General features: G+C 41.0%; 1 protein-coding gene across 3 annotated transcripts in view; it reads left to right on the top strand.

The window, feature by feature from the left end:
- The window catches only part of il1rapl2 (interleukin 1 receptor accessory protein-like 2), a 229,673-nt gene that overhangs the window by 197,858 nt on the left and 17,115 nt on the right, over positions 1–14,700 (top strand). The gene's annotated exons all lie outside the window — the stretch shown is intronic.

The following is a 14,700-nucleotide window of genomic DNA, read 5'->3' as shown; positions in this document are numbered from 1 at the left end:
ACAAACAAACACACGACAACGACCTCACCATACAAACAAACACACAAAGACCTCACCGTACAAACACATGACAACGACCTCACCGTACAAACAAACACATGACAACGACCACACCATACAAACAAACACACGACAACGACCTCACCGTACAAACAAACACATGACAACGACCACACCATACAAACAAACACACAACGACCTCACCGTACAAACAAACACACGACAATGACCTCAACGTACAAACAAACACACGACAACGACCTCACCGTACAAACAAACACATGACAACGACCTCACCGTACAAACAAACACACGACAACGACCTCAACGTACAAACAAACACACGACAACGACCTCACCGTACAAACAAACACACGACAACGACCTCAACGTACAAACAAACACACAACAACCACACCGTACAAACAAACACACGACAACGACCACACTGTACAAACACACGACAACGACCTCACCGTACAAACACACAACGACCACACCGTACAAACAAACACACAACGACCACACCGTACAAACAAACACACGACAACGACCTCACCGTACAAACAAACACACAACAACCACACCGTACAAACAAACACACGACAACGACCTCACCGTACAAACAAACACACAACGACCACACCGTATAAACAAACACACGACAATGACCTCACCGTACAAACACACAACAACGATCATACCGTACAAACACACAACAACAACCTCACCGTACAAACAAACACACAACGACCACACCGTACAAACACACAACAACAACCTCACCGTACAAACACACAACAACAACCTCACCGTACAAACAAACACACAACGACCACACCGTACAAACACACAACAACAACCTCACCGTACAAACACACAACAACAACCTCACCATACAAATCAAACAATGACTTCACAGTTGTAATTATATGTATGTGACAGCAAAACTGTGAAGGAGCTGAGTAGACCAAGATAAATTCTACTCTAAATAAATTCTAACATTGGGGCTGCCAGGGTGTTTAAAGAAATGAATCATTTCCAGTGAATTACAGCCATTAATGAACAGATGAGTGTGTGTAAAGAGAGTGAAAGATCTGCAATGAAACAAAAGCTGGTCACAATAAACGTTCTGAAATGTGAATGGTGATTTAGAAATAGAACTGATTCAGGTGGCTGGCATTTGAGCTGCAAAGTCAATGACAAGTGCTTTGTTTCATTTACAAAGGATATTTTCACAACTGTACTTTATTGAGGTGGACCTACATTCAGCAGCACTGCGGCTTATTCCAAATGGAGGGATTTGATAAATAGTTGTGTCAGTTGTGTGTGTGTGTGAGTGTGAGCGTGTTAATGGGTGTTGTGTAGATCTCTTCCTGTGTCACTGTGTAGTTTCTCTCTGAGCATGACATTGGGGGATGTGATGGCTGTCCTTGTCATGGTGTCCAATATTTGTGCTTTCTGAAAGTTTGACCCCAGCCTGACCTGGCTCCACCCCCTCCGACCCCACTGCTTCTGATGCCAGCAGCATTCATCCATCTATGTTCTCCCTGCCCTCTTCTCCCATCTCTCATGTCTCATGCTCCACTGTCTCACTCTGTCATTCTCGTGTCAGGAAAAGTGACGCCTCCTGTGATGTTTATGTTCTTTGTCATACAGAAGGCTGTTTTTCATTCATTTATGTTGTATAGCTGGCTGACGATGCAGTAAAAAACAAGGAGGTGATGTTCATCTGTGAGAATCTATTCCCTATGTGAATATATGCAATGTATAGGATGTTGCCTGCTGGCAAAATTATAGAACGTCAAATAGGGTGTACTATCCCGTCAGTCCGCCCACCCCGTCATAAAAAAAGTCCCGACATGCGACTGACAAGAGGTTAGAATCTGATCTTGGCCAACATTACATCTTTCTGCTTTAAGGCTACTTACTGCAAACAAAATGGTTTATTTATGTTCTGTTTTTTAACCTTTGTATATATTGGTGCCGAATCCTGATCTGTCCCGGAATATTACAGCTCCTTGGAAGACTGCGTATTGTTTATTGGCCCAGATTAAGAGACGTATCATTTATCCACGGCCAGTCATTAGCATATTTTAAGTGAGCAGGGATCCCCAGCTCAGGAACTGGAATGACTTTGCCTCCTGTGCATAATTAGCTTTTGTTCTTATATTGTGTAACATCTCTGCTGAGACTGTTTCTTGGAAAGTATAATTAAAAAGTGCGCAGTTTATCAATCGACAATGTGAACGGGACTCGAGGAAAAGCCCATGAGCCGTCCCCTTTTAATTACTTGTCTGATCACTCGGCGGTTGGAGTTTCTGTTTTACTCCCCTCTGTCAGGACAATTACGCTAATGAGGATTCTCGTTAATTTCTGCACATTGTCAATTGGTGTTGTGGCCAAGGAAAAAGTGTCGCCGTCCAACTGGGGCCTGGGGAAGGACAGCTGTAGAAGCTGGCGTGTTAAATTGCTAAATCGAACACGATCGGCTGCGGTGCCTGGTGCTCCAGTCGCTACAGGCTGATGATTCTAGCTTTCATCTTCCTCCCGCATTCATCCAGCTCTTGGTAGGATCAGCTGTACTTGATTCCACTAAATGCCATGCACAATAAAAACATATGTGCTGGTCAAATGGCCGATGTCAATACTTCAATTACTAGAACAAAGGAAATGTGAGGATGCTATGTAGTGGTGAGCTGTATTTTTTACGTTTTTTTTTTTTGTAATGTGCAATAGTGAAGATTGATTACCTATTACTAGTGACATTATTACACACAAAAGTGTAACTTATGTACAGTTCCTGACAAAAGTCTTGTAGCTTGTGTACAAATTGACCTCAAGTGCTGCTGAAATATATTTCTAATCAAGATGTTTTTTTACAAGAAATGGCTCATTTTATTCCCAACAGCTTTTGTAATAATGTTTCAGTGCAAAACAAAACTGTCAAAAAATATTCTAATATTCAAAGCTTGGTAAAGCCCATTGAGTCAATTTTTGCAAAGACGTAAGTGTTGCCGCCTTGTCATATGAGCTTCATCTGTGACTAATAAACGATCAATTAGGTGTCCGGTGTGTTTAAAAAGACCCCCAGAACACCAGACCTTCACATCAACTGCAACTAGACCTCTGCAAACATGCATAACATTCACCCTGAGACTAAAGTGTATCAAGAGGCTGAAGACCAGATCCACTGCTGATGTGGCAGACACCTTCAATGTGTCTCAGCGTCAAGTACAGAGGACAAAAAAAGAAGCCACCACTAAACAGAAGACAATTGAAAAAACGTGTGGCATTTGCCAAGGCTGGATGCTGGAAAAGTGGCAGAAGGTGGATTTTTCAGATGAATCTTCTGTTGAATTACACCACAGTCGGCACAAATATTGCAGGAGACCTACTGCAGCCCACATGGATCCGAGATTCACCCAGAAAAAAGTGAAGTTTGGTGGCGGAAAAATCATGTTCTGGTGTTACATCCAGTATGTGTGCGAGAGAGCTGCAGGGTGGAAGGCAACATCAATAGTACCAAGAATACCAAGAAATCGTAGCTACCTTTTATATTCCCAACCATAAAAGAGGCCAAATTCTGCAGCAGGATGGAGCACCATCACATACTTCCATCTCCACATCAAAGTTCCTCAAGGTGAAGAAGATCAAGATGCTCCAGGATTGACCAGACCAGTCACCAGACATGAACATTGAGCATTTGACCTTTCTGTCTTGATTAAATGATTAATCTTCTTTCTGTGAAACTAATTCATTTCAATACATTAACCATCATTTGGTAGGTTTTAGCTTTTCATATGAGCTATTTCTAAGACCAATTGATTAATTAAAAGTCAATTAATAGCAGGTGTTTTTACAAAATAGATAAGCGACAAGACTTTTGTCTGGGACTGTATGGGGATACATTCTTGTGTAAGTCCAAGTAAAATCATACAAGGGCAGTGGATTAAATTCACCTAATTCACCAAGCTGCCACTGATGTGGTATCATCACACACTGCTCGTCTGGCACCTTTCATGGCTGCCTACTAGTCACGAAGGGTGATGGGGGGCACCATTTTGTTGTGCACCATGGGTTGTGCTGAGGTGTTTCACAAGACAATGCAATTGGAAAAGAGGTCATTTCGCCACCTACTGTTGTGGAGTCGGACATACATCTGGCAATAAATTGATTCCCCTCCAGCCCTTATAATGGAGCAGGGACAGGGGTCTGATTTAATGGCCTAATGGAGCTACCAGCATAACTCACAAAACTCTGCATGGAAACGTGCTGCTGCAATTCAGGCGAAGCAAAGACAGATTTATTCATTGATTTCAGTGACTTTCCCAGTCCCTCCTTTTTTGAAGTTGATGCATTGGTTCTGTACGTTCCATTTTGAGGTGGATGCTGTATTTGGCCTCTCTATTTTCCATCTGCACTTTGAAATGGTCCCTGCACTGCCCTGTCCTTCCAGATCACCGTTTCATTCTGTCTCCCCTGGTGACACCCAGGTGTCACTAGCCTCCCATCCTTCTGTCAACAGCGGCTGCCCCCTCACCTATCTTAGGGCCAGCAGAGGTTGATGCCCCCCCCCCTCACAATCCGCAGATGATGGTCCAACTCACCAGGCTGACCGTTTTCCACCTGTTCTTGTTTCTGCTCCAAAGACATTTCGTGTTAGAGAGTCCTGCTAGGGCATCAAATCTTTTTTCAGTGTCGCAGGGTTAAACTGGTCGGAATTGTGTGTAAAAGAGTCACTTAACTCCTCTGAGAGAGAATACAGACAGAAAAAAGAGCCCTTTGGAGCTGTAATTGGAAGAAAAACGGATTGCTTGGGGCAAAAGAACCTTGTCACATCCGTGTCTTTTTAAAGGAGAACAATCACCACGCTGCCTGGCATAGGGTTTCAGGTGAGAAATTATTTGAACTGGCTCACACATCTGCAGCAGAAGTGACCCCAGAAGACCACAGGTTTAAACCCCACTTACTGCCATTGTGTACATGAGCAAGACACTTAATCTTGAGTGTCTCCAGGGGGACGGTCCCTGTAACTACTTATTGTAAGGCGCTCTGGATAAATGTTGTAAATGAGGGGCAACTCAGGAAGAACATTAAATGGCAATAAAACTCAGCTTCACGTAGCAACGTCATGTGAAATAAGTGGACGCTGCAGATGGGTTCCTCAAACCTACATAACTGGGACATAGTGACTAGCAACACTAGCAAAAAACCAAGAGACATACTGTTGTAGTTGCTTATTATGTGAACTAATTCAAGGAGGCTGATGGGTAACTTAGCCTTAAGCTGTGCGGGACTGGTGCCCTCCAGGACCAGAGACGCCAGTGTGTTTTGGTCGATCAAGCATGGTGTCTAGCTCACTATACCAGCATGTAGTTTTCCCAAGCTGTACAGCTTACAGGCCACAGTAAAGGGGTGAAAAGCTTTGAATACCTGGCATTTTAAGTATTTTAATATTCACTTTTTAATTATTTATCTGCCTCGTCTTTTGCCCTGCAAAAAGCACTTGTTCCGCATCTGGTTGAGGGGCTAGAGCTCCTGTCACTGTAGGAAACAGATGACATTAGTATGATTCACATTGTCTAACAGTTGTGCTGCATCATGTGTTAGTGTCTCAATTACATTCATAAAAGCTAATTAATAATCCAGTTACATGCATAAACTGTTTTAAAAAATAAAAATATTTCTGTCACAGGATTATATACCTTTCAAAAGATATGAAGCAATTATTTACTGCACCATCATCCAGCTCAGGCTTTTTTTCCCATCCAGTTCTCATCTACCAGCTGTTCCGTAACAACTTTGCTCTGATGCCTGGGCAAATGACGTCATATAGAAGTTTCTCACTGAATCACATAACCTCACATTTGATTTGATCTTAATTTGATCTTATCCCCTAAACACCCCAGGACTCAGGACCGCAGACAGCTCCACTTCATTATTCATCGACTGCATGGAATAAACACATGAAATGGATGTCTAGGAGAAAATAACCCCGCAGTCTGTTCTTCTTTAATATTAAGATGCTTTTGTTTTGTTCCACATTTCAGTATTTTTCTGTTTTGTGTTTTGGAGAACTGCTGTTTTTTTTTTTTTTTTTTTGGAGTCCCAGCCAATCTACAGTCCATTGATGAATTGGACATAATTATAATTATGAACACATTTATAAGTGAGAGGAAGGGTGGAGCCCTGATTCAACTGATGAGTTTCTTCACTGTCACTGAAAATGCTGTTGCTCATCCAAGCAGAATTTTCATTTATACGTTATTTCATGGTGACAGTCATTCACTGTCTGATAATAGGGGTTCCAAGGAGTTCAAGTGACTCTTATCTATTAATTATCGATTACAATAATAATTTTTAATGTGCTGGTCATATTTTTTATTTGTAATTGCAGCGTCAGGTCAAACTTTTTTATTATTTTGTTTCCATCGAATGTGTTAAATGGTTACCAGCCCCACAGTGAAGATAATTTCCTCTAATTAATAAAAACTGAAAAAACACACATCTAGTAATGACTTTTAGGGTATTGCACTCTTACAGAAGCAAAAAATTGCACAGTAGTAAATTCCTCTGCTGAGAGCATGATGGCAATAATACAGCGTGTAAATGCAATATATTGATGTGCACTCCAGGGCATGAAGATCATACAAAGCTGTGAACAATAGACCATGTTACCTCTGGATGCTGCAGACCTTTTATAATGCACACACTTAAACAAACCCTTTTCTCTGTTCCACCAAGTAAATAAACTGATGGGAGCCTTCTCATAATGTTTGCTTGTGTCGTAAGCACAAATGCTGCATTAGCATTAGAGTCTTGAGTTTGACGCTAACATTGAGGTTTTTTTTTTTTAGGTCACTTTTTGCACACAGAGCCGTAGAGAAATTACCCACACAAGCCCAGCAGGTGCTTGCCGGGGCTGGTCATTGTCTGCTCTGTGTGTGTATTTATCAGGCAGGGAGAAAAGTGGGTCACACTCCAAATACTTCAAATACTGCTACAGCACAAGTCTCTCATCATATTCACTGGAATTTGCATTGGAATATTCCCCACTCAATGCGTTCATCTTCATCATAATCCCCGAATCACCTGGAAGTACGCTATTAGGGGCATTTAGGGTTGATTCATGATCTTATTAAGTTGTTTGGGTGTAAAAACAGGAATAAAACATTATGTCTTTGTTCCGCACGGAACGTGTCCTTAAGTGCCTTGTGGCGCTGAGGTGTGCGGCTCCCCGCGTGGAGTCCACCTTCCTGACCTCATTAGGATCTCCGCCCACTGAGGGGGCTCCTTTCTCCCTACAGTTCCATCCTAATGGAGAGCTGAGTAATTATCCAGGACAACCTCCGGCTCTTTTAATTTTCCTTTGAAATGAGAAGATGAATTTATTTAGGTTTGAGGCTCAAGGTTAAGGTTAATAAGGCAATGTAAAATGTTACAATTAATTATGCTTTGTGTAATGTCAAATCATGTTGGAATTGAAAATGCGCTGCTTCTGTTAGGTAATTATATACATGTCATGTGGATAAGTGTGAAAGAGTAGATATGAATAATGAGTGCAGTAATGAAAGAAATAAACTCCATTCCTCGCTGCATTATTTGAGCGGTTGGCAGGCACTGGGGAGGGAGGCTTATTCAGCTGCACTTCCAGTGATGGACATGTGAGGCGTGGCTGTGACCAGGGGAGATAAGCTGCCACTTAATTTTTCCTTATTAATTTTTAAAGATGTATGTTGGATCCATCCCGGATCAACAAACATCATCTTATGTACAGTCCCTGACAAAAGTCTTGTCGCTTATCTATTTTGTAGAAACAACTGCTGTTAACCTGACTTTTAATTAATCAATTGGTGTTAGAAATAGCTCATATTTAGCTCGAAGCTACAACTACAAATTATGTTTAATGCATTGAAATGAATTAGTTTCACTTAAAAAAGATTAATCAAATTAATCAAGACAGAAAGGTCAATTTTTGGCAAGACAAAATTTACTGCAAATACAAAAATATGTCAGCAAAGGAAGTAGTGGTGCTGTGAGATCCAAATTTAATATCTTGTAGGACTTCCATGAGCTTGAAGGACTGCATCCATGCGGTTTGGCAAGGATTCATACAATTTATTGATGACGTCATCAGGAATAACAAAGAAAGCAGTCTTGCATGCCTCCCAGATTTCATCAATATTCTTTGGTTTCGTCTTCCATGCTTCCTCTTTCATCCTAGCCCATACATGCTCAATGATGTTCATGTCTGGTCATGATCTTCTTTGCCTTGAAGAACTTTGATGTGGAGATGGAAGTATGTGATGGAGCACCATTCTGCTGCAGAATTTGGCCTCTTTTATGGTTGGGAATATAAAAGGTTTCTTGGTATTCTTGGTACAATTGATGTTGCCTTCCACCCTGCAGATCTCTTGCACACCCCAATACTGGATGTAACCCCAGACCATGATCTTTCCGCTACCAAACTTCACTGTTTCTGGGTGAATCTCGGATCCATGTGGGCTGCAGTAGGTCTCCTGCAATATTTGCGGCGACTTTGGTGTAATTCAACAGAAGATTCATCTGAAAAATCCACTTTATGCCACTTTTTTTCAGCATCCATCCTTTTAGCAGGCTGTGGGCCTTGTCAAATGCCACACGTTTTTTTCAGTTGTCCTTTGTTTAGTGGTGGCTTCTGGGTACTGATTCATCCATGAACTCCATTTCGAGACAGAATCCGACAAACTGTTCTGGTTGACAAAGGGACTTCAGGTGACCAGGTCTCGTGGAGCTCTGCTGCAGTGGAAATTGGGCTGGCCTTGGATTTTTGAGCCAACAAACGGTCCTCTCGAGCAGTTGTCTTGCGGGATCTGCCTGACCTGGTCCAGTCTCTTCAAATCTTTTTTTTATCCTCTGTACTTGATGCTGAGACACATTGAAGGTGTCTGCCACATCAGCAGTGGATCTGGTCTTCAGCCTCTTGATACACTTTAGTCTCAGGGTGAATCTTAGGCATGTTTGCAGAGGTCTAGTTGCAGTTGATGTGAAGGTCTAGTGTACTGGGCTTCTTTTTATACACACCGGACACCTAACTGATCCATTATTAGTCACAGATGAAGCTCATATGACAAGGCGACAACACTCATGTCTTTGCAAAAATGTACTCAATGGGCTTTACCAAGCTTTGAATATTAGAATATTTTTTGACAGTTTTGTTTTGCACTGAAACATTATTACAAAAGCTGTTGGGAATAAAATGAGCCATTTCTTGTAAAAAAACATCTTGATTAGAAATATATTTCAGCAGCACTTGAGGTCAATTTGTACACAAGCTACAAGACTTTTGTCAGGGACTGTAGTCTATCTGAGTACTAGGGTAGTTCATTTGAATTTCTTTTTTTTTTTTTTACATTTTACCTGAATTCTGCTTGCATGTTTTTCACAGAATGTTGCAGTCTCATCTAATACTAATTGTAAAATCTACTTAATGTTGTACTTTGTCTCTGTATTTTTACTGTGGACCTGAGCGCTGCCATTTCAGCAACCTAGAGAGTTTTTATATATAGTATTCGTTCTCTATTAATAGAATATAGTATTAAGGCAATCATATGATTTAAAATGGCACTTTATCAGTTCATCGGGAGTCAGATTTAGTATTTGTGAGTCTGACTGGGTGGTCACCCATCACAACAGAGAGATAATTGTACTGGGAGCAGTGGTGCGGTGATTTCCTCTCATCTGCCAGTCATCAGATACCTGGTGGGAGGAGCAGAGAGTGAAAACATGAGATTTTAACACTGCGAGGAGCAAGGATCGCCTCTGCAGCATCCTGCCGCTCACTCTTCACACCTTCTTCATGTGCTGCTGGGGGAGTAATTGGAGTTGGTTAGAAATGAAGGAGTTTGTCCCAGTACACGCTCACGTGGCTACAGTGAGAATGATTTAATCGATAGATTCTGTCACAATATACAGATGTGTGAAGTCATGTAACTTCATGGTTGACATTGGTTTTCCATTTTGAGGGTTTTTCACAATTCAACAGCTATAATTTGCATATTTGGCTTGGTAACTGGCCGCGCTCCTCAGGTACCTGTAGCAGATGATGTCCCTTTTATGAAAATGAGTTTGAAACGTCTGGCATCCCAAGGCTCCTACCAACGTTTTCTATAGCATTATTGCTGAAGCATTTACTGGCACACTGATCTGGAGAGACACTCAGACTGCAGGCAGTGTGGGATTGACTGCTCCTCCACGCTATACGCCGTAAATGGCTCAGTACACATTATATAACCTGCTGCTTTACTGTAGTCCAAATGTGGCCTTGTCATGCTACTGCATGTTTAATACTCATAAACATACAGTCAACTGAAAAGACAGATGCAGCACATGGGAAAAAAACATTAATGGAGGACACGGGGTGTGTGAGAATTTAATAAAATCACCACTATGTAACAGTCATCACCTGTGGGTGACTGGAACCCAACACATGTGAATTGGCAGCACCTGGCTAGACCAGGGCCGCCTAGACATCACAGGCGTCATCTTATTGCCAGGCTTCCCACTGTGCATTGACACCATGAAGCGACATCTTTTCAGGTCATCTTTCCACATCCACTGTTGGTCCTCTGACTGTGACACCAGATGACATGGTTTTCTTACGAAGGTCTAGTATTTATGTCCGTAGGACCCAAAGGGCTCATTCTAGTCCAAAAGAGTTTACAGTGAACGTCTTTTCTACGTAAAATTTATTGTAAGTAATTGTAGTCATTTTTTTCAGGTCTACTGTAACTGTAGTGCCATTTCAGGAGGTGATTTACTGTTCCAGTGCCCACTCACTTATTTCCATTTTTTTTAATTCCATCCACCTACTATATCCAATCCAATACAATACAAGACAACAGTTGAGAGATTCAGTCCTGAGAGATGGCTGTGTGACCTCCACTTCCACATCTTTGTGGTGCATGCTTCAACTGCTCTGAAGTACACACCCTTATAAAGCCCTGTGTAGCTGTCCCGTCAAATTTCATGACTCCATCTGAAAAAGACAAGTGATTAGAAATATGAAGGCAATCTGCAGTCATACAAATAAGTCCCCATATTTGTAAGCAAAAATAGGTTACCTATGCATCCACTACCAATAGTAGATTAATTCAAAACCATCCCAGATAACCACTTCTCACAGTCACCTCTATACAGATGAATTCTAATCCAGAAAATAATGTGCTACTCACTGCAACAAGCAGACATCTGGAAATGAAACGTGGAAATGAAATTAAAACACTTCAACTACACATTTAATTACAAGTACCGTGCATTACCAGACCAACTGCAAATTCAGTCATTCATGGCACATGCTCTCAAATCATCTTCTCAACTCATCTCTTCTTCCACATTGTTTTTCACGCGCAATCACAGCACTCGTCTTAAAGGCACAGATGTACCACTGTACCAGGAAACAGTTTTACTGCTTGAATATGTGTACAGAATCTACAACAGAGTGAATAAAAAGATTGTATTCATAGTTGGAGTCCTAGTGAACCGGAATTGATCTCTTCATCGATGGTAACTTGAAAGCACGTTTTAAGTCGCTCTGGATAAGGGCGTCTGCCAAATGCCATAAATGTAAATGTACTGCTTGAATTTGAATAATATAAATCACCTGGTTACATATATGATGTTTAATTGCAAAAAATAAATGTTCAAATTCATTATTAATATTAACAATGTTGATATTTGTCATAAATTACAAAATTTAGACATTCACAACAACCTAATTTGGACAAGAATGAGCCCTTATACAACACAGATTATTTCAGAGGCCTTTTATTTCATTTAAGCAGTTTTTCCAAAGCGTCATTTTTTTATTCAGAATCTTTTATTTCAGAGTCTTTTATTTCAAAATGCCGTTTTTTCCCAATGCCAGTGGGTTGGGCCAGCACGTCTATTGGCTGATCCTTCTTCATCTGTTAGTTTTACTTCATACCTGCCAGACTGCTTGTATAGCTGGTAACAACATATTAGTTCAAATGTCACAGAGCTGTAATCGGCCCTAAAAAGCCCTGACCCGGGATTGACAGAATACAGCAAGATTCCGACCCGACTGTTATGCCGAATGGTTCATTTAAATAAATTACACAGTCAGTGTGGGTTTCTCGACACTGCACCATTTCCATGCAGCCATGACCCCGTGGGCCCTTTGTAACGGTTTCGGTCAGTGTGTGTAGAGGGAAACACACACACCCACACACACACACACACACACACAGACTGTTACACCTTACAATGTACAGCTTTTTAAAAGCCAGGGTTTCTTTAGGGGAAGGAAATGCGAGGGTTTCAAAAATAATCATTTCAGCTCTTCAGCATAGATTTTTGTGTCTCTTATGATAATTATAACCCGACCTGAGCCAGACTAAGATGATAGAAATTGAGTACAACCCCAACCTGGCTCAGACCAAGATTTACAGCCTTCAGGACATACAGAGTTTGGATTGGGTGTGTTACTGAGATTTTAAAAATGTAATTCAGGTGACCTTAGCTCAGATGAAATTGTGCAGACCACCTGTGGTTGGGAACGACCATTCTAAGCAATTAGCAGCCTCTCTTAGTAACTCAGAAACATTCCTGCGGCCATGACCTTCACAAACATTATTAAACGTGTAACTTTATTCCCCGGCTTCAGTTTTATTTTGCTGCTTACTGAATAGGCAAATGCGCTGCAGCTGAAGACCTAAACCTACACTTCATGTGCTATTGCTGAGGTCTGGGCAAATGAGCAGCCAATCACACAACTAGCGTCGCCCTGATTCTCTTGATTGACAGACAAATTCATTCTGCTGCAAGGTCTCTTTTTAAAATAAAAGCCTGACTCTGAAAAAAGGAGGTTTTGGAATAAAAAAATAAAAGACCTCTGAAATAATCTGTGTTTTTGGGTAAAAATAATGACCATGTGTCATGATCCGGTCCGGCAACTCCGGGTCCAGTTTCATGTGCTATTATGTTTCGTGTAAAAGTGTATAAAGCTGCCCTGTTTGTCTCTGTTCTCTGTCGGGTCATTGTTACTTGATGTCTCCCCTGTCCTGTTCACCATGTATTAAACCCCTGTTTCGTGACATTGTGCGTATGTGTCCTTCTTCCTCACCACGTCCAGCCATCGTTCCAGATCTACTGCCTTGCCATGTCAAACCAGCGTGACACCATAAAATAATATTTCACAATAATAAGTACATTTATATAGCAGAATGCAATATATTTCGCAATAATGAGCTGTGTATCAAAATATGTTCAGTTGTTTCACAAATGTATGGTGCTATTATATACAGTACAGACCAAAAGTTTGGACTCACCTTCTCATTCAATGTTTCAGTGTTTTCTTTATTTTCATGACCATTTAAATTGGTAGATTCTCACTGAAGGCATCAAAACTATGAATGTACACATGTGGAGTTATGTAAAAAAAGAGGTGAAATAACTGAAAACATGTTTTACTGCTTTGCACACTCTTGGCATTCTCTCGATGAGCTTCAAGAGGTCGTCACCTGAAATGCTTTTCCAACAGTCTTGAAGGAGTTCCCAGAGGTGTTTAGCACTTGTTGGCCCCTTTGTCTTTACTCTGCGGTCCAGCTCACCCCAAACCATTTCAATTTTCCCATTTTTTCAAATGGTTATTTATTTCATTTATTGTATATAGTTATTTCATTCTGAACACTTTGGAGTTCCATACCCATGAGGTCCAAAAACGTCCGGGTTTGCATATTGACATCCAAGTGGGCTCAAAGTTAGACGTTAAAATAAGAATTGGTCTTGGACTGACAGACGCAATATAGACGTCTATAAGATGTCTAATGTTTAGTGGATTAGACCAAAAAGGCCAATATGTTAGTCAATGGCTCATTTTAAAACCATGTGCACTACTGTTCAAAATTTCATTTTTTTCCATTAAAAAGTTACAGAAGAATAATAAATTGTCACTGACAAAGTTTTTAAATGACATAGTCTAGAACCCACATCTGCTGATGCACTAGGAACTCTACGAGTGTCAATTTTGCTTCTTTTATCAGAGCAACTGTTTTCAGCTCTACAAAGACCATAGAAATTGGTTATCTAATAATCAATGAAGCTTTTAAAGTAACAGATTATTACAGTAATTTTGTAATTCCATTGGATATTAACATATCATTTACAGCTACCAGAGTCATTTACAACATGAACACCTATTTGATGTTTTAATGGGCTGTCACGGCCATGCGGGCATGACGCGGCGGGTGCACGGAGAGGAGGACGAAGAGTGACGAGGAATGAAGGACGCTATCACCTGACATCACAAAACTGGGGTTTAATGGTGGAACACAAGACAGGGGAGACATCCGAGACGTTGACATTAGTGAACACGGAACATAACGCTAAAGACCTGACGGCGAACAGAAACGAACAGGGCAACTTTATACATTTGACACAGGTGAAAACGATTATGGAACATTACACAGGACAACAGTGAAACTGGGATCCGGACCGGAGTAACCCCTTTTCGGACCGGATCGTGACATGGACCAAGACATGGTTTTCCATACAAAACAGGGACATTTCTAAACTTTTGAATGGTGTAGAGTATGTATATTCAGCAATGCTGGATTTGACTGGGTGGTAAACAGATGAGCTGAGCTGATTCCTTACAACATTTTATTGAAGCATCAGGCAGGCTGAATACTGGCATAA

Source organism: Denticeps clupeoides, chromosome 18 (genome assembly GCF_900700375.1).
Source record: "Denticeps clupeoides chromosome 18, fDenClu1.1, whole genome shotgun sequence".
Lineage (NCBI taxonomy): Eukaryota > Metazoa > Chordata > Actinopteri > Clupeiformes > Denticipitidae > Denticeps > Denticeps clupeoides.
This window is presented reverse-complemented; position numbering and strand designations above follow the sequence as displayed.